Source organism: Bos javanicus, chromosome 15 (assembly GCF_032452875.1).
Source record: "Bos javanicus breed banteng chromosome 15, ARS-OSU_banteng_1.0, whole genome shotgun sequence".
NCBI lineage: Eukaryota > Metazoa > Chordata > Mammalia > Artiodactyla > Bovidae > Bos > Bos javanicus.
In genome coordinates, this window is record NC_083882.1 from 13794181 (window position 1) to 13822148 (window position 27968).

General features: G+C 42.0%; 1 long non-coding RNA gene across 1 annotated transcript; it reads right to left on the reverse strand.

The window, feature by feature from the left end:
• Positions 1 to 5147: 5147 nt before the first annotated feature.
• On the reverse strand, positions 5148 to 27703 carry LOC133261170 (uncharacterized). Its single transcript, XR_009741031.1, has 3 exons — positions 27316 to 27703; positions 6323 to 6421; positions 5148 to 5356 (listed from the first exon to the last, which is right to left on the reverse strand). It is a non-coding gene; the product is annotated as an uncharacterized LOC133261170 (long non-coding RNA).
• Between the last annotated feature and the right edge of the window lie 265 nt (positions 27704 to 27968).

Genomic DNA, 27968 nt, shown 5'->3' on the forward strand with positions numbered 1-27968 from the left:
AGCATGGTTTCCAGGGCATAAGGGAGGGGATAAATTAGGAGTTTGGGACAGACATATATATACTGCTGCTACTGCTAAGTCACTTCAGTCGTGTCCGACTCTGTGTGACCCCATAGACGGCAGCCCACCAGGCTCCCCTGTCCCTGGGATTCTCCAGGCAAGAACACTGGAGTGGGTTGCCATTTCCTTCTCCAATGCGTGAAAGTGAAAAGTCAAAGTGAAGTCGCTCAGTCGTGTCTGACTCTTCACGACCCCATGTACTACAGGCTCCTCCGTCCATGGGATTTTCCAGGCAAAAGTACTGGAGTGGGTTGCCATTGCCTTCTCCGATATATATATTACTATATGTAAAACAGATAATTAATAAGAACCTACTGCATAGCACTGGGAACTCTACCCAGTACTCTATAATGGCCTATAGGGAAAGAAAATAAATGAATAAATAAATAATTTTTTTTTAAAAATAGATGTATGTTTATGTATAACTGAATCAATTTGCTATAGAAAAACTAACCCAACAGTGTAAATCAACTATGCACCAATAAAAAAAAAATTTTTTAAGCAATCCAGACAGAAGTCCTTATGGGGGATATACTTGGGGGAATGACTATGTTCCAAGTGGGATTTAGCCCAGGATAAGGCATACTTCAGGGGTTCCCTAGGCACTCACAGATATGACCTGCTTCACTCCCCTCTGAACCAAGTGCCCGCACAGGCCCAGGGTGGCTTAGAGCCCGAGGATGTGGCTGGGCACAGCTTTGTCACCTCACCCAGGCTTCCATACCCCTTAACACTCCAGCTCCAGAGACATCTCCCTCCCTGGGCTCGCCAAACTCTCAGGGAATTATTCCCTATGGTCTTAGAGAAGTTAAAAATCTACTTTTCCTAGTGGATGTTTTTCATTTTAGAAGATGACTTGTATTGACCCAAATAGAAAAACTGGAGTGTGAAATTATTTGGGGCAGAAGACTCTTTTTCACTGCCTTTAGCCTTTCTTAGGTTCCTCTCCCCATTTCCCCCACTTACCCTATTTCCGAGCCAGAGGAACACAGGTCCCCTGCTTACTGACACTCTAACTCTGATCTTTGATTTGCTGCTGATGCTATTGTTATCGCCGTTGAAAGTCACATCACTTCTTGCAGGAGTTCAGGAGATTTCTGCCTCATCTCTGTTACCCCTCCACACAACAGACAAGGTTCAAATGTGGAGCGTGGTTCTAAATGCAACTTACATTGCGGCCTGGAGCACAGACAAAATTCATCCAAGGTTTTGTGAGCTTATTGGGGTGGTACCTGTAACTCCACCTTTAGTTCTTCATACTTGTTGTTGTTAAGTTGCTAAGTTGTGTCCGACTCTTTGTGACTCCCTGGACTGTAGCCAGCCAGGTTCCTCTGTCCATGGTATTGTCCAGGCAAGAACACTGGAGTGGGTGCCATTCCCTTCTCCAAGGGATCCTCCTTACCCAGAGATCATATCCCTGTCTCTTGTATCTCCTGCATTGGCAAAGAGTCAGACATGGCTTAATGAATGAACAACAACAAATCTTGCATTCACTCTGATTTGTAAAAGAAGGCAACTGTCAGCAAATGTTTGAATTCACGACTAGGATCACGTCATGTGGGCTATACTCCTAAATCATCCTCCACTCTAGTGTTGACATGCTACCAAACTGGAGGATCACTTGTTCAGCTTTGAGCTGAGAGACATAAACAGACATTTCTCAGTGGCGCATCTTATGTCAATAATTCATATGTAGTGTTCAAAAGTGTCCAGTTCACTCTTAAGGAAAGGCATTCCAAATGGCTTGATCTGACTCACTATTTCACAACAAATAATTTGGAGAGTCTTATATTAAATAAACCAATCATCTTTTATTCTACTGTGGAATTGTCCAATTGGAAATATATTGTGTTGAAGTTTTCAATATCAGTACATGTTTGCTTCGTTTTAATAAGGAAAATACATTTTATTTTATGTTGCATATAAGCTAAGATTTCTTGGAATGCTATCATTAAAATTATTCCTTTTGAAAAGGCAAAATCCTATTTGGATGTCTCTCTCTCCTTTGAACAAAACTGCAAAGGGGGTTTCGGACAAGGTCTCAAGCCCTGCATTAGGCAATTCACTGAGAAACAAACAACCCAAGTCTCAGTAGCTTGCGACAGCATTTATTTCCCATCCCATGTCTGCACCTGTGAATGGACTAGGACTGCAGTCCCATTCCCTGTGTCCTTCTTTTCAAGCACCTCAGATAAAGGCACAGCCCTATCCGGGAAATGCTCATTTTTAGGGCAGAGGCGAAGAACAAGAGGCAGTCACATTGGAAGCTTCTGTTCAAATATAGCATATGTGTCATTGGCTCATAGTCCATTAGTCCCCAGAAAAGTCGCATGGTCTAGCCCAACATCAATAAAACAGGAAAATACTCTCTGTCCAGGACAAGGGAAGAAATATTTGAAGACAATAATACAATCTATCACGGACCTTTCATGAATATTTACTTTCTTTCCCTTCTTACTCAAAATTACTCACCTGCTTGCAAGCAATACACACAAAAAGTTGCATCCCATAATGGCTTTAGGTACTAGGTTGAAGATCTCATGGTAGTCTCTAAACCAGGCTTGAAACAACCCATACATACCCACAGACAGTGGTGGAAGGGAACAGAATAGCTGCATTAAAAACCACCACTCAAAAAGAGGAAAGATGAGAAATATTTAGCCATCACTGGTATGCAGCAACTTTGAGAGTCTGCTGGGCAAACATCATGAGTCCCACCTTAGGGGAGGGAATATTCCGTGGGTCCTGCTACCCATGGGCAGCACCCTGGTCCCTCATTCTCTGTGACTCTGGACCGCATCCTCCAGGACACCTTCCATTAATGCTATTGGATGAATCTATGGAGGGCATTCTGGGCTTCCTAGGTGGGGCTAGTGGTAAAGAACCCACCTGCCAGTGCAGGAGACATAAGAGGCTTGGGTTCGATCCCTGGGTGGGGAAGATCCCCTGGAGGAGGGCATGGCAACCCTCTCCAGCATTCTTGCCTGAAGAATCTCCAGAGAAGCTTGGCAGGTCTATAGGATCACAAAGAGTTGGACACGACTGAAGCAACTTAGCACGCATGCGTGAAGGACGTTAGATACTCTACCACCCCAGATTTCTCACCCTGCTTCTTGCCCAAATAGTCTCAAAATATCACAGTCTCTTTTAATGGTGTAGGACAGTGCTTTTGGCACTACAACTCTTTCAATGATCTTAACAAATTTTCCTCTCTTGGACTCCATTTCCATCTGCAGCTATCTCCACCACACTTCTTTGATGGATGTAAGGTTTTCTCTAGCCTTAATAAACGGTGCTACAGGCTTGATCAGCTCTTCCAGAATCCTGTCTCTAGGAATTGTAGCCACTCCTGTAATTTCATCTCAGCCGGTGTCTTAATTAGTGGTTTTGGCTCAAAGTATTTCTCCATTTGACCTTTGACCAGTTGAAGATTAAAAACAGTCCCATTTTTCTACCCTAAAATCCCAGAATTTGAGCCTATTTTCTCTTTAGTTCCATCCTGCAAGTAGACCAGTTATTTTCTGGATTCATTTCATTTGTTAAATAGCCTGTCAAATGCAGCAAATAACAACTAACTCACACAAGGACAGTTCTGTTTAAACACCTTTCCACCTAAAGCTATAATAAGTTCATCACATAGGCTATCTGCCTCCCAAGTTATTGCTGCTGCAGAAGAAAAAAATTCTATTACATTGATCTGATCACTCTTTTTAGTTTCCAACAATAGTTTTTTTACACCACCTACAGCTTTATCTAGCAGTTGCCACCTATTTTTATTTTCCTGCAAAAGTACCCCACTCCTCATACCCATTTTTATATTACTCAGCTTGCTGCACAAAAAACAACCCCCAAACTCCAGTGGCTAGCAACAACACAATTCTTGCTGACTTCATGTGTCAGTAGGTGCCACTCAACTCTGAAAAAAAAGTAAAGTGTTAGTCGCTCAATCATGTCCAACTTTTTGTAAACCCATGAACTGTAGCTCGCCAGGCTCTTCTGTCCATGGAATTCTCCAGGCAACAATACTGCAGTGGGTTCTTCCCGACCCAGGGACCCAGGTATTTTGCATTGCAGGCAGATTCTTTACCATCTGAGCCAACAGGGAAGCTCTCAGTTGTGAATACTTTGGTTCTGTTTCATGTACTATCTTCACATTCAGGGACCCAGGCTGAAGGGGCAGCCACTATGCATAAAGTATGCATTCTTGAGACAGAAAGGAATAGCAAGAGGTATTAAATCACATTTAAAGCTTTTGCTTGAAAGTAGCATAGTTACCGGAGAAGGCAATGGCACCCCACTCCAGTACTCTTGCCTGGAAAATCCCATGGACGGAGGAGCCTGGTAGGCTGCAGTCCATCGGCTCGCTAAGAGTCCAGCACGACTGAGCGACTTCCCTTTCACTTTTCACTTTCATGCATCGGAGAAGGAAATGGCAACCTGCTCCAGTGTTCTTGCCTGGAGAATCCCAGGAATGGGGGAGCCTGGTGGGGTGCCATCTATGGGGTCGCACAGAGTCGGACATGACTGAAGCGACTTAGCAGCAGCAGCAGCAGCATAGTTACTTCTCACATTCCGTTGACCAAGTTCAGCATGATGGAATGGGGAAGTATTCTCTCCCAGGAAGAAGGTGGAGTAAAATGTTCAAATAACAATACCATCTACCACATACATTACTGATAAACAGAGTTGTAAAACCTCAGATTTGTGGATATACAAGACCAACCCCAGAAAATTAGTGCAATGAGCAGGATCTTTATGAGATCAATTATATACTCATAATTCTGAAAAATAAGGAAAAGAAACCAATGAATTACTTGGCTTTGTGTGTGCAACACCACAAAGATATGGTACCATAGTAATCAATATAACATGTTTCTATAAAACATGAAAGGAGAAGCATAAAGTTTCTTAATTTTGTACTTAATTTGTCTATTTTGTAAACCTAAAAAATTAGTGATGAAGTGTATTTTATGTATAGTTGCACAGGCAATCCTAATTTGCTAAATTTTTCCAGTTTACATTTGATGCAGTTCAAGACTTTGCATCACAATCAACGGGAGCTTTACGGGGGGTAAATCTGCCCAGAATCATGGGGGTGCTTCTTTTTATTTCTAAACAAATCACAAACCTTAGAAAATGCAGTTATTTTCATTTGAAAGCGAGCCCTGCTGGGCTGACGCCTTCAGAAAGATGAGAGGGTGAATAGTGCCCTCTAGTGGTGAGTCAAAGCTTTTCACTCGGAAATAGAACAATGTGGGATTTCCAATTTCCTCGTTTATGCTTCTTGATCTGGACCCTGAAATTGAAAAAGTAGAATTTTAGAAACATATCAGTAACATTTTAACGTTCCTTTCCCCTGTGCCTGAAACTTGTTTATTTGATATTGAGAAGTATCAGACAATTCAATACTCCTCACATAGTAATAAAAGATGCTATTTAATCTTACTCTCTAATCCTTAAGCTGTCACAAATGTATATTCAATTTTATTTTTAAGAAGAAATAAAGTTTTTAATAACCCGGAGATTGAACTGGAGCAATCTGCAATTTAGATTTTGTTTTTATTGATTACCGGCCAATGTAATCACCAAGAAGAAATATCTAACAAGTTTCTAACTCCCGATATTTCCAAGATGATTACACATTTTATTAATCAAGGTCGCAGTCACCTCATTTTATTGGTGTCAATGAAACCCTGATGCTTTGTGTTAATTAAGAATCACCGAGGCAATGAAACAGATATTTTAAATGCTGCTGCTGCCGCCATTTATGTGTGAGCTCCGGGTGCCCTCTGCTGGACAAAACAAATAGTTGGTGAAAAAGCCGCTTCTGTTCAGTTGTGGTTCAGCTGTCCCCTGCTGAGTTTCTATTCGAGCTAAAACTCCATTAATAAAAAAAAAAAAAAAAAAAGATATAAGCATTCAACTCATATAGAGATATGGGATAGGGCCTTATATTAAAATCCTGGAAGAAAAAGTCATTAAGGCTTTACTGTATCTACACGAATAATGTTCAAACACTGGACTTTTCTTCATTACTCAAATCTCATTTCAAATATGACTGCCTCTTGAGAAATTAGAAACTATTAGAAAACAAATGATGGTCAGATTCTTAATACTTTGTATCGACTTAATAGTGTAAATACAGAGTGAACTATATTCTTTTCAGAAATAAAAAAGTCATGGTCAGTATTCTAAAAGCTGACTTTTCAGCACTTAGACATGTATTTCTTCTTTCCACTAACAGAGCTAGAATCTAACTTACATGGTTTTCGTCCCCTGAAGAGGAATGCTCTGTTCAAGTGCTGGGGCTGGTCTGCTCGAGGGCTCTCTAAGGTACCAAGGCAGTGTGTCCACTGTACAGCTGAAATCGTCAACATTTACAGTTACCAGCTCAAGTTTTAGAGTTGAAAGTTAGCAATATGGTCTTGGAGTGAAGCGGGGGGTGCTATATTTTTTTTTTTTTTTGACATTCTGTAGTCAAAAAAAATGCTCTGGTATTGGCAGGGGCAATTCATTAATCCCATTGGTTAGACTTCTGTCGGAATGGGATCTTGCCCTTATAAAGCCTAGTCTGTATTATTTTTTAAAAAATTTCTCCTTCTCCTAGTCTTTCTAAGCTCTGAAAGACCTAAACTTATTTCCTGGAATTCCAGAAAAATCAATCTTTAAAAAGAAAATTAAAGAAACAGAATCTGTGTTCCCTGAACTCAGAAGCAAAACATCTTTTGTCTGCAAATACCTTTCTCTTGAGTATTATGAGTTGTACCAAAATATGAGATCATAAGCTAGTAGAAATGGAAAGTATAATGAACTTCCTCCATCAGCTGTTTTGTTGAGTTTAGTCGCTTTACAATGTTGTGTTGGTTTCTGCTATAGAGCAAACTGAATCAGCCATATGTATACACATATCCCCTCTTTGGGGGATTTCCTTTGCATTTGGCTCACCATATAGCATCGAGTAGAGTTCCCTGTGCTTTACAGTAGATTCTCATTAGCCATCCATTTTATACATAGTAATGTGCATATGTCAGTCCCAATCTCTTGCTTCATCCTCCACCCCCGCTTCCTTCTTCGGTGGCCATGCATTTGTTCTCTACATTTGTATCTCTATTTCTGCTTTACAAATGGGTTCACTTGCACCATCTTTCTAGATTCCACATATATCCATGAATATACAACTGCCATTAGTTTTTAACTATTTCATAGTGGTAAAGTATGAATAACATAATCTGAAATATGATTACTATTGTAGATGTCACTTTTCTGCCATAAAAATGTCACAGGTTTCTCCCCAGAATTCCTACGTTGAAGTCCTAAACCTCTCCCCAGTTCATCAGAATGTGACTGTATTCGGAGATGAGATCTTTGAGTTGAAAGAAGGTCACTAAGATGGATTCCAATACCGCATGGCTGGTGTCCTTATAAAAAGAGGAGATTTCAACGCAGTAACACACAAAAGACCACGTGAAGAAACGTGGAGAGGATGGCCATCTACAAGCCAAGGCAGGAAGCCTTGGAAGAAGTCAGTCTTGCTGAAACATTGATCTCAGACTTAACCTCCAGAATTGTGAGGAGATAAATTTCTATTGTGGAAGCCTCCCACTCTGTGCTACTTTTATGGCAGCCTTAGCAAACTGATGCAAGAGGTGAACTTGGCGTATTTCTGGTTCTATAAGGTCAGGACAGGGCTTCCAAAGCTGCTTTTAGCATTTTCTTCGAGTTTTTTTGCCTCATGGTTGATAATCAGCCAATACAGCTCCAAGCTTCAGGTCTACATCCAAGAGAGAAAAAGATGGAAGAAAATGCTCTTTCTATCAAAAACTAAAAGATGTGACTTATTATTTTTTACCTGGACTCTATTATGTCAAGTATCAGAAAACTCAAAGAAGGTTAAACCCAAAAAGCACTGGTTTAAGAATGAGAAAATTCAGGGATAATGCCAATTTCAGGCTGACCAGATTCACCGATCAAATGATGTTATCTGTAGTGAGTCTCCCTCTCTTTTTTAATCTATTTATTTTTTATTGAAGGATAATTGCTTTACAGAATTTGTTGTTTTCTGTCAAATCTCAACATGAATCAGCCATAGGTATACATATATCCCCACCCTTTTGAACCTCCCTCCCATCTCCCTCCCCTTACCACCCCTCTAGGTTGACACAGAGCCCCTGTTTGAGTTTCCTGAGCCATACAGCAAATTCCCGTTGGCTATCTATTTTACATATGGTAATGTAAGTTTCCATGTTGCTCTTTCCATACATCTCACCCTCTCCTCCCCTCTCCCCATGTCCATAAGTCTATTCTCCATGTCTGTTTCTCCATTGCTGCCCTGTAAATAAATTCTTCGGTGCCATTTTTCTAGATTCTGTATATATGTGTTAGAATATGATATTTATCTTTCTCTTTCAGACTCACTGCACTCTGTCTAATAGGTTCTGGGTTCATCCACCTCATTAGAACTGACAGTATGGAGATTCCTTAAAAAACTAGGAATAAAACCACCATATGACCCAGCAATCCCACTCCTAAGCATATACCCTGAGGAAACCAAAATTGAAAGAGATACATGTATCCCATTGTTCATTGCAGCACTGTTTACAATAGCTAGCCCATGGAAGCAACCTAGAGGTCCATCAACAGAGGAATGGATAAAGAAGTTGTGGTACATATACACAATGGAATACTACTCAGCCATAAAAAGGAACACATTTGAAACTCTCTTTTGATTTTTCTTTTACTGTATTGCCTTTCCTCTCCTGCTTCTCAGAGATATTCATAGATATTCCAGGCTTTTTCCTCATGGCTACAAGATGGCTACTGTAGCTCTCACCTCACATTTTTTCAAGATCTGTCTAGCAAGAAAGAGTTCCTACCTCCTGTCATCCATGGGTAAGAAGACCTATGCTTCTTCCTTTGGCTCATCCTCCTGGCCTGATTATGAAGAATACTTCACACTGTTATCATAACCCAAGCGCTAAGAAGTCTGTGGTCACATAATAATGAGATGACCATCAACATTTTAAAGAGTAAATAACTCCTCTTTATTAAGCATATACTTTGTGCCAGGCTTGGTTCATCATCAGCTTGAATCATCACACAACTTAATGCAATAAAAATGTTATCTGACTTCAAAAATATTATCAAGTATTTATTTATCTTTAAATAACTAACCTTAAATTAGTCAAGTAAGTTGGCACAGATTGGTGAGGTAGAAAACAGAGCCAGGGATTTCATAAAGTTTCTAACTCTAGAATCTTCATCTTTGTCACCAGTTAGCTCCACTTGAATCCATATTGTTTTCACAAAGCATGAACAGCTGTAGCCTTTTTTCTCCATTTCAAGAACCTCCCCCTGCCATCTCTTCTGCCCACAGTCACCCAGTCTCTGCTTGCTAGGATTAAGCCTCTCCTCTATTCTTCAACTGAAAGGCTAATTGCTAACAAATAAATACTTGTCCCACCTTCCGCAGTCACTCTCCTTTTAGCAAAGAAAGACCTTCCCTTATTCAGCAAGGAGAATCATTTGAATTCTATGTAGTCACTCAACCTTTGCCCTTTACAAACTTATCCATCTTTTTAAACTTCTGATTTTTTTCTTTTTCATCATGCAGTTTTACTTTCCTTGAAAAATAGTTAAGAGTCAGTCCTTAAAATATGCTGGTGATGCAAAACACTTGAAAATAAATAGACAGCAGTTCTACCACTAGATAAGGATCAAAATGAGGCCCTGTTTTATATTGTATTGCCTTCTTTTCACCAAAGATCTATTTTCAGTGCAGAGGTCCGGTGAGGTCAATAGCACCTCTGTGCTTAAATCAGAAGCTTGCTCGTTATTATCAGTGGCAAGCAGAGGGAGTATGACGCTGAGTGCAATTACAAAGAAAGTCGAAAGATATGCACCCTGTTTCTTTAGAGAGAGAAAATCAAGAGGCTATACAATCATATTTGCAGATGCTGCTCTCAAGGCCACATCAGCTAGGAGGCATAATCTGGAAAATGAAATGTTAAAATGTAATTTAGCCTCATCTGAAGATTTGCAGGAGTTCTTTCTATTCTTCATCTGCACCCCCAACTTCTTTCTTAAGGAGAAGTGCTCTTCCTCTGACATCCTTAATAACTCTGTTGCTGCTGCTGCTGCTGCTAAGTCACTTCAGTTGTGTCCGACTCTGTTCGACCCCAGAGATGGCAGCCCACCACGCTCCCCCGTCCCTGGGATTCTCCAGGCAAGAACACTGGAGTGGGTTGCCATTTCCTTCTCCGATGCAGGAAAGTGAAAAGTGAAAGTGAAATCGCTCAGTCGTTCCTGACTCTTAGCGACCCCATGGACTGCAGCCTACCAGGCTTCTTTACCCCAGTACATAAACCTCATTGTATCACTGTTGTCATTTATGGAAGTGTGTGTGTGTGTGTGTGTGTGTGTGTGTGTGTGTAAACACGCTCGGTTTTTAGTCATGTCTGACTCTGTGACCCCAAGGACTGTAGCCCCCCAGGTTCTTCTGTGGGATTTCTCAGGTGAGAATATTCGAGTGGTTTCCATTCCCTTCCCCAGGGAATCTTCCCAACCCAGCCATCGAACCCATGTCTCCTGTATCTCCTGCAATGACAGGCAGTTCTTTACCACTAGTGCCAGCTGGGAAGTATCCACCCCTGTAGACTGAGTGTTCCAGGAGTGTGGAGCCTACATCTTATTCATTGCTTTCCAAGCCATGCCTGGCACAGTGCCCAATAAGCAGCACTTAGTGCATGTCTGTGGTTTGAAGGGGGAAATGCTGCACAGAAACGGTGGCTAGTCCTGTGTCCTCTGTGAGCACTTCTCCTCCACCCACTGCTGCTGCTGCTGCTGCCGCTGCTAAGTCGCTTCAGTCGTGTCCAACTCTGTGCAACCCCATAGATGGTAGCCCACCAGGCTCCCCCGTCCCTGGGATTCTCCAGGCAAGAACACTAAATGGGTTACCATTTCCTTCTCCAATCCACCCACTGAGACAGCATCAAATAAACTTCAAGAGAATCTCCCCCTCAGGGGACAAAGGTCCCTGCCTACCAATGCTGAAGTGAAAGGGGTTGCCAGGACTGTTTCCAAAAGTTTCTATACCAGTCTTGTCAACAATACATTTGATGTCAGGCTCTGAGAGTCACTGGCTGAGATGACAACTTTCCAACGAGTAGAACTCTCAGCTGCTGCTTTGGGATTGTGTTTATTTGTTATTTGTTTCCTACTCCCCTGCCCTGGCACCCTGCCAAACCAGAGAGGGCGCTCCTTCCCCCTTCCTTTACTTCATTTGGGTGTCTGTCCTAAGTCACTTCAGTCTTGTCTGCCTCTGTGACTCTATGGAGTGTAGCCCACCAGCCTCCTCTGTCTTTGGGATTCTCCAGGGAACAGTACTGGAGTGGGTTGCCATGCCCTCCTCCAGGGGATCTTCCTGATCCTGGGATCAAACCCACATATCTTATATCTCCTGCACTGGCAGATGGGTTATTTACCATGAGTGCCACCTATACAGAGGCTGGCAAAGACCACATGAAGTACTTTCCACAAACTCTTCTACCCAGATATCCCTCTTCTCATCCTTTGGATCATACATCTCCCCTTACTGGTTCTATAGGCAGAATTTTATTTGCAGTGCATATTTTACACTGGACAATTTACTATAAATAAGTAGGCATGGGAAGAATATGGGCTTCCCCAGAATATAGGCTTCTTTATTTAGCAATAAAGAGTCCACCAGCAATACAGGAGAGGCAGGAGATGCAGGTTTGATCCCTGGGCTCAGGACGATCCCTTGGAAAAGGAAATGGTAATCCACTCCAGCATTCTTGCCTGGAAATTTCCACAGAGTTGCCTGCCATGCTGCAGTCCATGAGGTTGCAGACTCAAGAATATGGATTATTCAAGACAATTACTAACTGTGGCAGGGTACCCTAAACCTGGATGGTAGGGGCTGTCAAAACTTGTTAGGAGGCTGTAAAGTGCATCTGAGATTTTTTTTCAGGGCAGAGCCCACCTTGTCCACTCGTGCCTGTCATGCTGCTTGGCACATGGTAGGCACTCAGTCAATATCTCCTGAATAAGTGAATGAAGACTCAAACGCTGCCTTGTAGTAAGGGTTCATTAAGCCTCAAATAACTATATTCACCCATATATAGTTTTTGAGGAAATTTGTGTCTACATGTTCTTGAGAATTCTGAAGGTAAGATCCAGAAGACTACATGATGATGGTTCAAGATCTCTGATCTTCAGTTCCTTGTAGGAACAGTCAGAAAGAAAGAAAGGAGGGAAGAAGGAAAGAAAGAAAGGAGGAAGGAAGGAAGAAAAAAAGGAAGGAGAGAAAGAAAGGAAGGAAGAACAAAGAAAGGAAAGGTGGAGGAAGGGAGGGAGGGAGGACGGAAGGAAAGGCAAGGGAGGGTGAAGCAGATTGATCTGGTAACAAAAAAAAATTAAAATTATATTTTAAAAAAAGATCATAGACTCTGAAACCAGACTGCTCACGCTAAAACTAAATCAAACACTTAGTAGCTCCATGACTTTGAACAAAGCCTCTCTGCACCTCTCCCCTTCATAATAGGCACAGTAAAAATGATAGTGCGCATGACACAGGGCTGTGTAAGGACAATTACATAAGTTACTATATGTAAAACACTTAGAGTTTTGCCTGGCAAACTGTAGGTACTCAACCAGAGTTTACAAATATTATAGTGTGTGAAGCTCACTCTGCACCCCACAATTGAGCTTAATTGGGTTTCATAAATGTTTTGTACATTAAATTATTGTGCAGAGAGGCTATCCCCTTGAGAGTGAAGGATGGAACTTTTTCATTAGTAGGAATAAAATTTTTCCCCATCTGTCATTGTTTAAAAAAGTAGTTACAGGACAAGAAAAGAAAACGCAAAGGGCAGGTCTTGATCTAGTCAACTGAAGAAATATTCAGTCATAATGGATAGCTCACTGTTTAACAATATTTTTTTAAGCTCGCTCGCGCTCGCGCTCTCTCTTTCTCTCTCTCTCTCTCTCTCTCTCTCTCTCTCTCTCTCTCTTTGACCATGTCACACTGCATGTGGGATCTTAATTCCCAACCAGGGACAGAACTTGCACTCCCTGCCTTGCGAGCACAGTCTTAACCACTCAATAGTGGTTCTTAACCACTGAGGAAGTCCCCAGCTAACTGTTATGTTAGTCCCTAACACAAGAACAAATAGCCAGTAGTAATAAAAATAATAACTAACATTCATCTTTCTAACTGGATATATGTTTACCTCAATTCAACCTTATAAAGTAGGAACGATTACATGCGGAGGCTGCCCTCTGGCTGGAGAGCCAGCACCATGTACAGGATCCGTATTAGTCAGGGTAGGATCGGTTTTCTTGTGATTTAAACCCTCATAGGCTTAACACAAAACCAGTTTATTTCTCACTCACATTATGTGTCCCTTGGGATCAGCAGGAAACTCTGCTCCCCACACCTACCATTAGCTGCACAATTTGAAACATGCAGCTTCCTTATTGCTTCAGCAGCAAGGGGGGAAGTACATATGGGGCTTTCTGTGCTTCGGGCCAGGAGTGACCATGTCCTGTTTACTCAGCACTGCTGCTTCTTTGACGTGGGCCACACCTTAGGAATCTCTGAAATTTGGAGTGCCACGTCAGTGCCTGGGACTTGGCTAGGACTGGCAGTGTGGTCCAGGAGGTTCTCAACCCAGACCAGGACCTGCAAGGGCCCTAGCCCTCAATGCTCCTCTGGGAACTTTCTGACCCTGTATCCCATACACAGAATCAACCAGATGTCCCAAGGAACCCTGAGACCTGTGCCCATGGAAGCATCCTGGTACCATGAGTCTGGCTCTGGTTCCGGGAGGCCAGTCTGGTGCAGCAGACACTACTCCTGCTGGCCAGCAGGATCTTATACCAGATGAGGCTGCCGAAAGGGTGATGGCACATTCATCTGTGGTGATTCTCACTCACATTGGACAAAAATGTGTTCTGAGCTACCATCTGTTCCCCCCGCCATCCCTTGGGCTTAAACATATTTGAGCCTTTATGTCAGCTCTGTGTTCAGTTCACAATGCCATCTCCAGTGTATAGGACCCAAGCGTGACAGCAGGCATTCTTACTCTGTACCTCCCACTCTGACCTGCAGCACAGATACCACCCCTTTTGAAGGCTCTGTGTCACGTGACAGAGAGTCAGGAGGAAGGGATATATGTCTTTTTCAAGGGTAAACTTTTAGATCAGTACTCCTTGATCTCAATGGACTTTTTCAATTGAGGTTTTCTTTTGCTTCCAATTATGGCAGCAATACCATATTCTTCTGAGTCTGTCTGAAGCAGTGCCAGACAAGGAACCAGACATTCCCTGTGTGAATGAGACCACTCCTCTCCTCTGCCCAGGGGCCTATCCTCCCTGCTGGTGTCAGTGTGTGGAATTCAGGGATGCTGTCAGCAAATATTTTGAAAGAGATCACATTCTAGAAATGCAAGGAGTGCATCCTTGAAGGCTGAAAAGAAGACATGGCTGGTAGGTGTGATGCAATTTACTTCCACTGTAAAATTTTAAACAGTACACTTAACATGACCAAAATTGAATTATCATTCACATTTTCTTTCATACAGGATCCACACTTACATGTGTGGTCATCAACAGAAAAGCCTAGCAACAACCTTTGACAGAATCATTAGAAGCCAGTATTTAGAAGCAGCAGAATAGGTAATGCAGTGTCAGAAAAGATGGTGTAATCAGAATGAAACACAGGGAATTAGAGAAGCACAGAAGCAGAAAGACCTATATTATTTCAAGACAAAAAAGTTTCCAAATAGCCACAGCCTTGTAATAATGGTGGTGCCATCTTTTACCCCCAGTGGGAGATATGAAATTAGCCAGAAATGGTGCATTTGATAATAAAGAAGTCCAAAAGATGGTTCTTGATCTTGAATGGAAAGAGATGGTGGCTGGACACTACAAAAACCTTTCTTTTCCCTGATTGAACAATAATCAAATACATAGTTATTTCTTCTATAACCACTAGTCTCACTCTTCATTGATAAATAACTATACTTACATGACCCCATGACTGTGTAATATATATTTAGATTGAATTGTTTATATAGGCAGGAGTCTTGAAAATAATTTTTGCCCAGGATCACCCCACACCCTGAGTTGATCCTGCTTCCATTCACAACCATTGATCAGAACTAATCTTGTGGCCTTACCCAACTGCAAGGGGGATAAGAGTATATCCTGAGAACCCAAAATAAGAGGAGAACCATATACGATAGACAGTAGTAATCGTTGACACAGGAACTGGCAAGGATAGAGCTGACCTGGGTTTTCAAAGAATGGTCACGTTTTAGCAATTATAAGTTGCTCCCTATGGGCTTCCCTGGTGGCTCACTGGTGGAGATGTAAAAGACGTGAGTTCAATCCCTGGGTTGGGAAGATCCCCTGGAGAAGGAAATGGCAACCCACTCAGGTATTCTTATGCCTGGAGAATCCCATGAACAGAGGAAACTGGTGGGATACAGTCCATGGTGTCACAAAGGGTCAGACCCAACTAAGCGACTAAACAACAGCAAGTTGCTCCATGAGTTGCCATTTCCTTCTTTATCCCACAGCTGTTCTAAAGCCTCATCAAAAGTTAAGCCCTTGCCTACACTGTGCTGCACCACAGTCCCGTGCAGTGCTGAGAGCATAAATATGACAGAAGTCAGAGTTCCCAGGACTGCAAGAAGCAATCCGCAGGCATATCAGCTGTAGCCTTGGACAGAGTGGAGATGAGGATTCCAAAGCCAGGCAACTAAGGAGACAAAGTAATGACAGAACGGATAGAAAAAGAATTGATACAGAAATTTCTAGATAATTTCCTACAGACACTAGAGGAAAGAAGGGAATCTCTAAGAGAGGTCTGAGGTCCTGATGGGGAATGGGACTGACAGTCATTATAAACTGCAGTGCACTTGCCTCAAAGCATCTGAAATTCTACTTCGAATACCTGTCTCCTCTCCAAACTTTTGGTCTATGGTTCAGTTCCTCAAACTTCCCTGGTGGCTCAGACAGTAAAGCATCTGTCTACAATGTGGGAGACCCAGTTTGAGCCCTGGAGAAGGAAATGGCAATCCACTCCAGCACTATTGCCTGGAAAATCCCATGGACAGAGGAGCCTGGAAGGCTACAGTCTATGGGGTCGCAAAGAGTCGGACACGACTGAGTGACTTCACTTTCACTTTCAGTTCCTCAAAGCTGGATGTGACACCTAGACTCTTTCACCTTTATAAAGGTAACTCCACTAAAGTTACAGTGGGCATCATAAATGTGAAGTTATATTATCTTTTTCTGTGACTTTTACATTTTTTGAAAGAATTTTTTAAACTAAATGATGGCCTTTGAACTTTGATCATTAGGAATTCAAACAGCTGGTAAATAAGATATTTGGGGGTGAGGGAACTTCTTGGTCCCCCTCAAACCTCACATTTGTGTACTTCTTCATCAGGGTGGCACCGACTACATGCAGGCATCACAAGATGATTGGCAGCTTAGGTACTGATCCTGCCCCCATAGTATCAGATCTGTTCACCTTCCTTCAGAGCCTCGTTTTAGGCTTTAACATGGGCTTACTGATACTCTAGAGACACAGAGCAACATGCCTCAGTGGCACTGATGGCTTGGAGAAATTCAGGCCATCACAATAATTCAATGGAAAGTAACCCCTTGGATGAAAGGGAGAAAGGTGAGGGAGGAGGGGCAGGGAGCGCAAGACGGGAGAGCAAAGGAACTACTGCTGATGTCACGAAGCAAGGTTCGTGGATGAAGTTCCACGGAAGGAAAAGCGAAGCTTGCATATTCAGGAGATTCCTGTATGTAAAAGTGAAATGTGTTGTAACAAGGGAATAAAAGTTAAATGGTTGGGGGGTGGGGGGGACACATGAAATCAATAGATAGCAATGTCTGCAACTTTAAAATCTGCTATTTAGCTCCAAGTTCAAGTCTTAGGACCAACAGAATTCAAGCATCCCTCTGGTACATAAAATCAATGAAGGGAAGAAAAAAATTCTGTTCTTCACTACAGCAACATCAGCATGTGAAATTATCTTTGAAAAGTTTCGGGTCAGGCATAGTGTCCAAGAGGAAATGGGCTTGAGACCAACTCAGTGGAAAGACTGGTGATTGACAGAAGGTAGAATTTCAGGAGGTGAGTGAAGGCAGCAGAGCAAGTGTTCATTCATCTATTCAACATATTTGCTTTTTAATAACTTTTGGGGGGAGGCCGTGCTGCATCTTGGTGTGATGCACAGGCTTCTCTAGCTGTGCCATGTGGACTCCAGAGCACACAGGTTCAGTAGTTGTGGTGCACGGACTTAGATGCCCTGGGAAACATGGGATCCTAGTTCCCCAACCAGGGATCAAAACCACGTCCTCTGCATTGGAAGGTGAGCTCTTAACCACTGGACCACCAGTGAAGACTCCAACAGAATTTATTAAGTATCTGTTAGGCAGTATGCTAGATGGAAAATACATAGAAATATATAATATATAGCCTCTGTCTCAAGGAGCCTCTATGTGGAGTGGATGAGAGACTGACAGGTTAACTCTAATTATAATATAGTAGGGAAATCATGGAGAAGGCAATGGCACCCCACTCCAGTACTTTTGCCTGGAGAATCTCATTGGACAGAGGAGCCTGGTAGGCTGCAGTCCATGGGGTTGCTAAGAGTCTGACATGACTGAGCGACTTCATTTTCACTTTTCACTTTCATGCCTTGGAGAAGGAAATGGCAACCCACTCCAGTGTCCTTGCCTGGAGAATCCCAGGGACAGGGGAGCCTGGTGGGCTGCCATCTGTGGGGCTGCACAGAGTCAGACATGACTGAAGTGACTTAGCAGTAGCAGCAGCAGCACCAGGGAAATCATAGAACATAAAGAAGTATTGATCAACCTTATATAAACAATTTCTTCTGTTCATTTTCAGAACTACAGGAGTCCTTAAGAGTTCAGAGAATGAACTGTGTACTTCGGCAAGATATATGAGACTTCCCTCCCACCACCACTCAAAATCTCTCTCTCTGCCACCAGCTACCCCATTTTATTTGATAGAATTGTGTTTGCAAAAAGTAAATGACTTAGTTAATTTATGCTCTCATCTAATTCTGCATCTCTCATCAAGTATTCAAGTACTATCCTATAAGCAATGTTGCTGCAGAAACTTTATCAGAATACCATAGAGGAAATTATATTCTAACAGTAGGCTGCCAAAGATAATTTACAGAAGAATAGTATTGACTGTCAATTCCTCCCAATAAAATCTGTGGACCAGTAACTTTGATAGAATCTTTAAAATGGCTCAAAATGAGAAATTAAGGCAGAGTATTGGTAGGGTTTCAAGATCTTGGTTGAGTAGTTTTATGGTGGTCTTGCAAATGGAAACTGGTTGAAATTGGTCAGAGTTTTATCATTATTGTTATTATCATCCAAATGCCTCTACCAAGATGCATTGAGGTAGGGTGTCTTGATGGGCAAGCTATTAGTCCTGTTAAGCTGTTTCAATGATTAACTTTTCTTTTTTTCATGAGCAGGCATTTCTTAAAGCAGATAACCAAGTTATTTTTACCTGGTCCCAGCACTGATTAACATAAGAACAAGAAACAACATCTAGTCCCAGTATTATACAGTACAGAGACAAGAAAAATTTGATTGCAGTTCTTAGTAGTCACATAATTTCTTTTAAACATGTTCCCATTTAACAAGTAAAATTCCCAGGCTAAAAATGGATTAGAAGGACCATTATTCAAGTTAATACAACATCTATCCTGCCATTGTTAGCCACAGTGAATAATTAAAAATTAAATACAGATAAAATTAAGAAGTATAAATAAGGGGAGAGCACAAAAGTACTAACTTTTTAAAAAAGTCCAATATATTCCAAATACTCATCTGGACACAAGATTGTGATGAGGAATAAATGCAAAAAGATCGGTAGATATCACTAATCACCAATGAAATCTCTGAAGTACAAAAATGATCATAACACTTCACTTTCTATGAACACATATTTCTTCATCCAAATGACCTAAAATATGATTTTTATTGTCTGGCCTCAGCTTCATCACCTACAATACTTTACTCTTATAATATACATAAAGTTCTTTCAACTATACTTGCTTTTTTAGACCTTTGAACACACTCTTGCTCCTGTCTGCAGTGTCTTACTCTTCTTTCCCCAGCCACCTGGATAATTTCCATTTATCTTTCAACAATGAATGTAAGTGGCACATATTTAAGAAAATGCCATGACACCACCTGGTTATGTTCAGTGGCACTCTCCTTTGACCCTAAAGTAACCCATGAGTTTCTGACTCCCTACCAGATTTCACACTGGGTTATGTTTGCTATTCAGCTTGCCTCTAACATCTACTAAGAGCTAAGGACTATGCTTTCTTCATCCTGATATTCTTCCGTGCTTCGCAATACGACTTACACTTACTTTTTTAAGCTTTTATTTTGTATTGGGGTATATGGCACCCCACTCCAGTACTCTTGCCTGGAAAATCCCATGGACGGAGAAGCCTGGTAGGCTACAGTCCATGGGGTTGCTAGAGTTGGACATGACTGAGTGACTTCACTTTCACTTTTCACTTTCATGCCTTGGAGAAGGAAATGGCAACCCACTCCAGTGTTCTTGCCTGGAGAATCCCAGGGACGGGGAGGCCTGGTGGGCTGCTGTCTCAGGGGTCGCACAGAGTTGGACACGACTGAAGTGACTTAGCAGCAGCAGCAGCATAGCCAGTTAACGACACTGTGACAGTTCCAGGTGAACGTCAGTGGAACTCAGCCATCCATATCCATGCATTCATTCTCCCCCTAACTCCCTCCCATCCAGGCCACCACACAACATTGAGCAGAGTTCCATGTGCTATACAGTAGGTCCTTGTCAGTTATCCGTTTAAAACATATCAGTGTGTACATGGCCATCTCAAACTATGCTTATTTTTATTAAACTATTTCTACTGAATGTAGTTGGAGAGTTTAAACCTATATAAAAGGATATTGACCAAAATGGGTTTAAGTGAATCCTCATATTGTAGTAAATATGCTTTGCATGTGTGCTTTATATTTTGAAAAATTTTCCAAATTATTTCTTTAAAAGATACTATGGAACTTTCTGAATTGTCATAAACCAAATGGAAAAGTATTGATTTGAGAATACTGAAGTTTACTCCTTATGCCTATCATGCCTTAGCCCACAGGGCTCTTTGTCAATCCAGAACAGTCAATTCTAATTAGGGAAAATTCAGATATTCAGCCTACCCAAGCAAGGGAAATGACAATATCCAATTTGGAGGATAAGTCTCTCGAGCTTCAGGAAATATTATCAAGGCTAAGCAATCAATACACTGACAGTAAAAATAAAGACACACTGAGAACCACAAACCAGACCTCGAGTAAAGGACAATTGCTAGATAAGATTGCCCAGGAAGTAATCATAAAAGATTTTGTACCAATCTCCCAGTAATATCTTAGAGAATTTAGTCCATTAGACATAGCTAGACAGCCACTTTCAGTCCTATTAATTATATATGAAATATTTTTAAATGACAACAAACATGCACCTATAATTATGAAACAACTCACATCCTCAGGTTTAGTGGTGTTAGGTTTTATCTTTAAAAGCTCTGTAAAGTCTCTTTGTGTGCCGTGTGTGTGTGCTCAGTAATGTCCAACTCCTCATGAGCCCGTTGACTGTAGTCTGCCAGGCTCCTCTGTCTGTGGAATTTTTCCAGGCAAGAATACTGGAGTGGGTTGGCATTTCCTACTCCAGGGCATCTTCCTGACCCAGGGATTGAACCCACATCTCCTGTGTCTCCTGCATTGGCAGGTGGATTCTTTACCACTAGTGCCACCTGGGATGCCCTGTAAGGTCTAATGAGGGTGAATACTTTATAGCCACAGATAACTTAAGTGTCTTCACTTTCCTCAGCCCTAGTCAGCTCTGGGCCTTAGTGCCCTTCATCCATAGGCTCACTTCTGTCTGATTCAGCAAGAAGACATGAGCAGAGAAAGAAATAACATCTGAAATCTGGCATGAGTCCAGGTGTGGGAGATCAGGCTCTGTCCTCACTGGCCACATGCCCAGTCCATTGCCAATCGTCCACCTCAGATCCCGAGTAGCAGCCCTATGTTCTGTAGAAACAAGAGTCTTTCCTGGAACCCCAGCCCACTTTCAGGAGTCGTTACAATTCACGGGCCTTGAGAACACTTGATCGCCAGGAGTGTTCTTTTGGATGCTATCTACACACTGAAGGCTCACCTAAAACTTCACTCCATGAAACATCATTGGATACTGTTTTAGGCAGCTTGGGCTGCTATAGCAGAATGCCACAGACTGGATTCCTTGAACAACAAAAATGTATGTCGCACAGTGGAGGCTGGAAAGCTCAAGATGAGGGTAATAACCTTTTAGGTTTCCGGTAAGAGCTCTCTTCCTGCCTTGTCGATGGCCACCTTCTCAGTGCATCCTCCATGGAAGAGAGAAAGAGTGAAAACGGACTCTTTGGTGTTTCCTCTAACAAAGACACTGATCCTCTGGATCATTACCCCATCCTTATGACTTCATTGTATAAGTCATCAGTTCAGTTCAGTTGCTCAGTCATGTCTGACTCTGTGACCCCATGGACTTACACAGCCCATGGAATTCTCCAGGCCAGATTACTGAAGTGGGTAGCCTTCCCCTTCTCCAGAGGATCTTCCCAACACAGGGATTGAACCCAGTTCTCCCGTATTGTAAGCGGATTCTTTACCAGCTGAGCAACAAGGGAAGACCTTGTAAGTCATAAGGTAACCTTAATTACCTCCTCATAGGCCTTTTCCCCAAACCCAGTTACATTGGGGATTAGGACTTTAGTATATGAATTGGGAGCAGCAGGGCATAATTCAGCCTGTAGAAGATATAAACACTAATCTAAAACTAAATTAAGCCTAGTTATCTAAGTACAATCAACAACAGTAACAAAGCAACAACGTCTACTATTTATTAAAGGCTTACTTTCACAAAACTATTTCTAATTTTTAGAATAATATTACTTTTCCCTACTTTGTAGCAGAGGGAGTTGAAGGCTTGAGGTGTAAAAGCCCTAATCAAGGCCATACCACTACAAAAGGACAGAGTTGGAACTCAAACCCATATCTGTAGGAATTCAAAGTCCCAATGTAATGTGTCTACCATGACTTCTTAGGTAGAAACTGTAATTCAGATCACTGATCAAGCTTCAGTCCCAGTGTCTTCCCTTTCCCCACCTGCCTGAACTGTGATCAGTAGTTTGCCTCATAGACACACCTGAGTTTTGATAATTATGGAGATGATAGCAAGTCAATCAAAATGTCTATTCAATACCTAAGATCAGGCACTCGGTAGAGCACTAGATTACTTCTTAAATATCTACACATGGCTGAAAAGACTAATTTAGAACCAACAGATTCAGACGGTACTTTGGTTACTGTAATCAAATTTTGCAGCGATCTGCCTCTTTGATTCATGCTCTTCTTATTTAAAATTCTGCATTGCTCTTTATGATACACCAGCTGTTAAACTGCCATCACATCCATCTTCCTCTATCTTTGGCTTCCCAGCACAGCATCCATTTATTCTTTAATTCAAAATACATGATTGAAGCTTGAACAATACAGGTTTGAACTGTGTGGGTCCACTTATACAAGGACTTTATCCAACAGTGAATACTACAGTACTTCATGAAATGGGGTTGGTTAAATCTGGGTTGCAGAACCATGGATACTGAGGAACCACAGATATAAAGGGCCAACTGAAAGTTACATGTGGCCTTCCCAGGTGGCTCCAGTGGTAAAGAATGTGCCTACCAATGCGGGAGATGTAAGAGATATGAGTTCGATCCCTGGGTCAGGAAGATCCCCTGGAGGGAGGGTATGGCAACCCACTCCAGTATTCCTGCCTGGAGAATCCCATGGACAGAGGAGCCTGGTGGGCTACAGCCCATAGGGTCACAGAATTGGATCTGACTAAAGTGACTTAGCACACACACAGGTAAGTTATATGTGAATTTTTGAGTGCGTGGAGGACCAGCACTCCTAACCCCCAAACCCCCACATGTTGTTCAAGTCTCACCTGTACTTACTGAGCCCCTACTAGCTGTCAGGCATGTGGGATACATGAGAGAACACAACAGATAGTATCCCTGCCATCATGCTAATATGCTAGCATATGGGAACAGAAACTAGTAGCCACACTAAATAAGCAAAATATATAATGTGTAGAAATTATAACACAGCCTATGGAAAAAGAAAGGGCAGCACAAGGTAAGGGAGATCAAGAGCATGAGAGGAGAGGGTCATGGTAAACCTCTCTGAGAAGGAGGCATGGTCAAAGATATAAGGAGATGGCGCATATCTGAAGAAGAGCATTTCAGACACAGCAAACAGTAAAAACTTTGAGTGAAAACAGGTCTAGGAATGACTGAGGAAGAGCAAAGAGACCAGCATGGCAGGAGCCCAGTGAGCAGGAGAAAAGTCAGAGAGTTAATGGGGCACCAGATAATGAAGGGCCTCTGGCCATTGTAAGGGTTTTCATTTTTTACACTGAATAAATCAGAAAATGATTGCAGGATTCTGAAAGGAGCAACAATCATGACCAAACTCATATTTTTAAAGGATAATCATCATCCTGGCTTTTATATAAAGGACTGATTTTAGGGGAGCAAGAATAAAAGCAAGGAGGCCAGTTAGGAGGTCTTTGCAATTATGTCGGGCAGGTGGGTTGTGGGGGGCATGGTGATAGTGGTGGTGGTGGTGATGATGGTGGTGATGGTCGTGATGGTGCTGATGATGGTGGTGATGGTGCTGATGATGGTGGTGATGGTGCTGATGATGGTGGTGGTGGTGCTGATGGGGGGAGAAGTAGTTAGATTCTGGGCATATTTTAAAAGAAAGAGATGCCTCATCACATGGATCCAGCTCTGCCAGTTCTTGAGCCAAAGGACAAGAAGCATGTCAACAGACTTTGACCTCAATGCAGGACTTCCCAGGTGGTGCTAGTTTGTAAAGAACCCACTTGCAAATGCAAGAGATGTTAAGAGACATGGGTTCGATCCCTGGGTGGGGAAGATTCCCTGGAAGAGAGCACAGTAACGCACTCCAGTATTCTTGCCTGGAGAATCCCATGAACAAAGGAGCCTGGCAGGCTATAGTCCATAGGGTCTCAAAGAGTCAGACACGACTGCAGGGACCTAGCACACATGCAGGAGGCGGGGTATGTAACATAGAGTCTAACATAGTAAGCACGTATTACTCACCAGTCACACTAAGAGTCCACCTAGTAAGACAGAAAACTAAAGCACAGAAACATTAAATGATTTTAGTTAGTAAGCAGAAGAACTAGGATTTAAATCCAGAACAACTTGAACTGGAACCCTCACACATCACTTCTCATACAGCCTTGCTGGTGAAGGTACACTTATAGACTTGAGATCTGGTGACTCAGGGACAAATACCTGGAGCTGACGCACCAAAGGTGGATCACAGTAACCTCTAAACTGCAGCAGTCCCTAACTCACCACCAAGGCAGTAAATCCATAATAAAGCAGTGACAACTAATGAACTTGATTCTGAAATGAATGAATCTCTTGGCACAAGGTGATTCTGTATGGGATGACAGCTAAGTAGAAATATGGCTGCTGCTGCTGCTAAGTCGCTTCAGTCGTGTCCGACTCTGTGCGACCCCATAGACAGCAGCCCACCAGGCTCCTGCGTCCCTGGGATTCTCCAGGCAAGAACACTGGAGTGGGTTGTCATTTCCTTCTCCAATGCATGAAAGTTAAACGTGAAAGTGAAGTTGCTCAGTCGTGTCTGACTCTTGGAGACCGCATGGACCGCCGCCTACCAGGCTCCTCCGTCCCTGGGATTCTCCAGGCAAGAGTACTGGAATGGGTTGCCATTTCCTTCTCCAAGAAATATGGCAGTTTTACATATTATCCTACTTCTTCAACAGTATATACATTGTGATTTAACACTTCTGTAATGACTGGGGACAACATGAAACTTTACTAGAGCACTGGGTTCCAGAAAGCAGAACTGCTTATGCCATCTGGCTTTGGGGAAGGCTTGGGTATGATTCTTTGTTAAAAGAATATTTTGAAGTTTGAAATGAGAAAAAGAGACTAAGTGGCTGGAAGAATATGAGCAGTGTTTTTGCAGCATAGCCTCAGGAGAGATAAAGTGAATTGATGCAGAGTACAGTTAGGCTTTTGGGACTGCATTTCTGCTTCTGAGAAGGAGGAAACAAAGATGAAAGAGAAGAGGCTGACATGGGTGCTGCTCTCCTATGACTGGCATTTTCCTGTAAGGGAACAAATCCAAATGTGAGGTCAGAAAAACTCAAGTGAGCACCCTACTCTGCTCCAAGCTAAGGCATGTGCTTATAGATTCCCAAGCTCACTTTTCATAAACATCCAGAGTTCTTCATGCCCTCAATGCTTTTAAGTCTTCCAAGTAACCTCTTATTTTGAGCTAGAAATCATATTTTTGAGTGAATTTTTTAAATATAATCACGGTGCACTTCACTGCTGTAATAGGTAGAATTCGGGATAGTTCCCAAAATATTCCCATCCTTCTCCTTGTATGCAAACTTTCTCCCAGTGACTCAATCAGACACTCATCTGGTGCTGCTGTTGAGAAGTATGCTGCTGCTGCTGCTAAGTCGCTTCAGTCATGTCCGACTCTGTGCGACCCCATTGACGGCAGCCCACCAGGCTCCACCGTCCTTGGGATTCTCCAGGCAAGAACACTGGAGTGGGTTGCCATTTCCTTCTCCAATGCATGAAAGTGAAAGGGAAGTCGCTGAGTCCTGTCTGACTCTTCGCGACCCCATGGACTGAAGCCCACCAGGCTTCTCCGTCCATGGGATTTTCCAGGCAAGAGTACTGGAGTGGGATGCCATTGCCTTCTCCGGTTGAGAAGTATACAGGGATAATAAAAGTCCCAAATCAGCTGACCTTAAGACAGGTAAATATCTTCAATGGGCCTCCAGTAGGCCTGACCTAATTTGTTGAGGCTGTAAAAGGAATTTGTCTCCTCCTGGTGAAAGAGGTTCAAAGATGGGGTAGGGTAGGGGTTTGGCGCAACAGAAATTCTTTGTTTCTCATTTTGAAGATGGGGGAAGCCAAATGGCAAGGAATGCGGGTGGTTTCTAGGAGCTGAGAGCAGTCTTCAGCTGACAGCCAGTAAGAAAACAGGAAAAAAGTCCTATAACCACAAGGAACCAAAGTCTTCCAACAACCTGAGATCATCCCCAGGTCCTCCAAAAGTAACCCAGTCTGGCCGGAACTCTGATTTCAACCAGTGAGACCCAAAGCACAGGCCACCTCCATGCCATACCAGACTTTCTACACACAGAACTGTGAATTGCTAAACAGGGATTGCTTTCCTCTGCTGAGCTTATGGTAATCTGTTACAGAGATAAAAAACTAATACAATTGCGAAAGGTACATTTTAGAAAATAAATCACTAGTAGAACTATTTAAGATGTGATTAATTCATTGGGAAAAAACCTTTCTTCACAAGGATACTTTCCTTCATCTTCATCATCTACCAGAAGTTAATATTTCCTATTTTGGCATTTCTTAAAGCAAGCTATGTCTTACCTATGTGGTTGCTAATAGTGAATCATAAGAGCTAAGTTTTATTATGAAACTTAGTCAGAATCAACTAGCAAAGAAAACAATTCTAAAAATGATTTCAGTAAATATGTTACAATTTAATTAATATGAAACCATCTGTGAATAAATTAGTCTACCCCTCAGTAGTTTCTGATAGATCTCATTATTCAAAATATCTCCCATTTTTCTTACTTGCTAATGAAGTTTATGCCACTTAAACTTTAAAAAGTAATTATTAAATCATATTATCAACAATATCTACTTTTCTACATATAATCCATATATATATTTAAACATTTTTAAAGCCTCTGCAGAACTCGAAGGAAAAAAGCTATATTAAAATATAACATCATAGTTTTTAAATGTAAAGAAATTCTAATTTGTATTTTGAGAATTTTAATCAGAATACAGGCTTTTCAAAATTCAAAACATTTCAACTTTAAAATGTTGATTTTCATAGAATAACTAGAACAATGTATATATACTAAAAATATTATTTAATATACCCCCCAAAATCCTATCCTTTCATATTTAGTACAAAATATTATTATAATAATACTCATATAAATAAAGCCTATATGTTCCCTCATACCTATTGTTTCACAGGTAGCAGCAAAAACGAAAGTATTCAACTGTGACCTAGCGCTTCAAGGACAGGCAACTGCTGTTGTCAAGAGACTGAAACATCAGAGGCAGAATCTGGATTCTGGGATCGTGACTCAGTAAGATTTCTGGCACTTGCTGGATGTTAAAGGAATTTAATTGCCAGGGAAAACACAAACTTGACCAAGAAGGTCCTGTGATGTCTCAACTCCTAAACCAATTCCCAGTCTTTATAAACTTGCCAGGAAAGTATTCAGCTAAAGCAGTAAAGCCCTAATGAAATTAGGCAGACTATTGACTACACCTGACAGAATTTCACTTAAGCAATAAAAAGGTATTTGGGGGCCACGTCAGCTACAAAGTCCAGAAGTTACACTGCCTCGAGGCACAGCTAGATGAAGTGCACAAATACTGTGTCCCTCAAACTCTCCTCATGGAGCAGGCATGAGCATCCCCAGCACCCCAAGACTGGCAAAGTACCAGTCTGACAGCTCCTATTGTATGAGAACATCTGCAAATCCCCTGAAGAGGTTCTGAGGAGTCTTGACAGCCCTGGTTTGGGGGCATATGCCCATCTCTGTAGCTGGGAGAAGAAAGGAATAGGTGTATGGTAGGCTAAGATTGTTACCAAGCCAAACTTGG